We start from the raw sequence: 3,889 nt of genomic DNA, 5'->3' as shown, positions 1-3,889 counted from the left end.
TAAAAACACAGTACCCCACATGCATCTTTTCCTTTACTCTTCCAGGGCCTAAGAGACTACTAAGCTCCCAGACCCCTGCACACAGGGCCCTGGAAGTAATCGGGGAGCCTATTCTGCAGAGGTGTTGGAAAGGACAAGTACATAGTGGAGAGGAAAGACGGTGCCTACGAGCCAGACAGTCATTTGAGCTCTGATCCAGCCACTTACTGGCTGCAATACCTTCTTTAAAATTCTTTTTTTTTTTTTGAGATGGAGTCTCGCTCTGTCGCCCAGGCTGGAGTGCAGTGGCGTGATCTCGGCTCACTGCAAGCTCTGCCTCCCGGGTTTACGCCATTCTCCTGCCTCAGTCTCCCGAGTAGCTGGGACTACAGACGCCCGCCACCACGCTCGGCTAGTTTTTTTCTTTTTTTTTTTTTGTATTTTTTTTAGTAGAGACGGGGTTTCACCGTGTTAGCCAGGGTGGTCTCGATCTCCTGACCTTGTGATCCGCCCGTCTCGGCCTCCCAAAGTGCTGGGATTACAGGCTTGAGCCACCGCGCCCGGCCCCTTCTTTAAAATTCTTAATCTCGACTGGGCGTGGTGACTTCAGCCTGTAATCCCAACACTTTGGGAGGCTGAGGTGGGAGGATCACTGGAGTTCAGGAGTTCGAGACCAGCCCAGGCAACACAGTGAGACCCTGTCTCTATTGAAAGAGAGAGAGAGAGAGAAAAAAAAAGAGAGAAAGATTAGAAGAGGTAACGTTTGGGCCGGGCACGGTGGCTCATGCCTGTAATCCCACCATTTTGGGAGGCTAAGGTGGGTGGATCAATTGAGCTCAGGAGTTTGAGACCAGCCTGGACAACATGGTGAAACCCCGTCTCTACAAAACATACAAAAATTAGCAGGGTGTGATGGTGGGCGCCTGTAGTCCCAGTTACTTGGGAGCCTGAGGTGGGAGAATGGCTTGAGCCCAGGGAAGTCGAAGTTGCAGAGAGGCAGAGGTTGCAGTGAGCCAAGATTGTGCTACTGCACTCCAACCTGGATGATGGAGACAGACACTGTCTCAAGAAATAAATAAAACAGTGTTTCAACGAGGGGTTCACAGACAACTTGTGGGGATTTGTTTTTTTTTTTTTTTTGGGCGGAGTTTTGCTTTTGTTGCCCAGGCTGGAGTATAGCGGTGCGATCTCAGGGCTCACCGCAACCTCCGCCTCCCGGGTTCAAGTGAGTCTCCTGCCTCAGCCTCCCGAGTAGCTGGGATTACAGGCGTGCATCACCATGCCTGGCTAATGTTTTGTATTTTTAGTAGAGACGGAATTTCACTATATTAGCCAGGATGGTCTGAATCTCCTGACCTCGTGATCTGCCAACCTCAGCCCTGCAAAATGCTAGGGACTACAGGTGTGAGCCACCGTGCCCGGCCAGGAAACTGTGGAAAGAAGAGGAGGAGGATGTTTCAGAAAGAGAGACTAGTCTGGGTGAAGAGAAAGGGGCAGAAAAGAACACAGAGTATGTTCAGAGACCAGATCATGGTGAAGTTGGCTGGAAGGTGGTTAAACACCAAAGGAAGCGGTAGGTTGGAACTGTTGTGAATGGTCTTGGATTCTAGGGTGAAGTCTTATTAAATATGGGTAGGAGAGTCAATATTGAGGAAATGCCAATCCTCTCAAAACCGATCTCTCTACAGAAAATGTAATGACAATAACAAAATCCCAAAAGGATTTTTGTAGAAAACTTAATAAAATGGTTCTAGAGTTTATTTAGAAGCATCAACATGTTAGGCAAATTCTGAAAAACAAGATTAACATAGCAGCCTTATGTTATATGATACTGTATAGTAATAGAAAGCTGCACTAATTAAAACAAATGTGTACATGTATAGAAATAAGCTGACAGATCAATGAAACAAGCCTAGAAATAAACTCAAGCATATGTGGGAAGTACATAAATTACCCACAGGACAATTCAAATCGATGTGTTAAAAATGGTATTCATGCAGGCCGGGCGCAGTGGCGCAGGCCTGTAATCCCAGCATGTCGGGAGGCCGACGCAGGCAGATCACCTGAGGTCAGGAGACCGCTCTGGCCAACATGGTAAAAACTCGTCTGTACTAAAAACACAAAATTAGCCAGGTGTGGTGGCATGCACCAGTAGTCCCAGCTACTCAGAGAACTGAGAGAGGAGAATCACTTGAACCCAGGAGGTGGAGGTTGCAGTGAGCTGAGATCATGCCACTGCTCTCCAGCCTGGGTGACAGAGTGAGACCCTATCTAAAAAAAAAAAAAAAAAGTAATAATAAGGTATTCATGCTGGGTGTGGTGGCTCACGTCTGTAATCCCAGCACTTTGGGAGGCTGAGGTGGAAGGAAGGATTGCTCTAGGCCAAGAGTTCAAAACTAGCCTGGGCAACATAGCAAGACTGTCTTTTTAAAAAATTAGCTGGATGTGATGGTGTGCACCTGTAGTTGTAGCTACTTAAGAGGCTGAGGTGGAGGCCGGGCACAGTGGCTCATGCCTGTAATCCCAGCACACTGGGAGGCCGAGGTGGGCGGAAACCCGAGGTCAGGAGATCAAGACCATCCTGGTTAACACAGTGAAACCCCATCTCTACTAAAAATACAAAAAATTAGCCAAGTGTGGTGGCGGGCATCTGTAGTCCCAGCTACTTGGGAAGCTGAGGCAGGAGAATGGCATGAACCCAGGAGGTGGAGCTTGCAGTGAGCAGAGATCGAGCCACTGCACTCCAGCCTGGGCGACAGAGCGAGACCTGGTCTCAAAAAAAAAAAAAAAAAAGAGGCTGAGGTGGGAGGATAATTTGAGCCCAGGTATGCATGGGTGCAGTGAGCCATGGTCATGCCCCTGCACTCCAGCCTGGTTCAACCTATGAAAATCTATCAATGAATATACCACATTAACAGAATGAAGGAAAAAAAAAAACCATATGATTATCACCATTGATGCAGAAAAGCATTTGACAAAATTCAACACCCTTTCTTAAGAAAAACACTCAAAAAACTAGTAATAGAAGGAAACTATCTCAACATAATATAGGCCATATATGAAAATCTCAAGCTAACATTATACTCAATGGTGAAAGACCGAAAACATTTCCTTTTTTTTTTTCTTTTTCTTTTTTTAAGAGACAGGGTCTTGCTCTGTCATGCAGGCTGGAGTGCAGTGGCACAACCAGGGCTCACTACAGCCTCAAACTTCTGGGCTCAAGCAATCCTCCCACCTCAACTTCCTGAATGGCAGGGACTGCAGGTGTGAACCATGGTGCCTGGCCCAAAAGCTTTTCATCTAAGGTCAGGAACAAGACAAGGATGCCTGCTTTTGCCGCTTCTACTGAACATGGTACCGCGCCGGAATAATTAGGAAAGAAAAAGAGATAGAAGACATCTAAATTGGAAAGGAAGATGTAAAAGTATCTCTAGTCATATGTGACATGATCTTATATGTAGAAAACCTAAAGATTCCACCAAAAAACTGTTAGAACTAATGAATTCAGCAAAGTTGCCAGATGCAACATTAACCAGAAAAATCAGTTGCATTTCTGCGTACTAGCAATGAGCAACATGGAAAGGAAATTAAGAAAACAATTCCAGACCGGGCGTGGTGGCGCACGCCTGTAATCCCAGCACTTTGGGAGGTTGAGGTGGGCAAATCATGAGATCAGGAGATCGGAACAAACCTGGCTAACACGGTGAAATCTGTCTCTACTAAAAATACAAAAAATTAGCCAGGCGTGGTGGCACGTGCCTATATATCTCAGCTACTCGGGAGGCTGAGGCAGTGGAATTGCTTGAATCCAGGAGGTGGAGGTTGCAGCGAGCTGATATCACACCACTGCACTCTAGCCTGGACGACAGAGTGAGACTTCACTTCATTTTTTTTTTTTTTTTTTTTTTTT

This window comes from Rhinopithecus bieti, unplaced genomic scaffold (genome assembly GCF_001698545.2).
Source record: "Rhinopithecus bieti isolate Rb0 unplaced genomic scaffold, ASM169854v2 scaffold_22, whole genome shotgun sequence".
In the NCBI taxonomy this organism is placed as follows: domain Eukaryota; kingdom Metazoa; phylum Chordata; class Mammalia; order Primates; family Cercopithecidae; genus Rhinopithecus; species Rhinopithecus bieti.
This window is presented reverse-complemented; position numbering follows the sequence as displayed.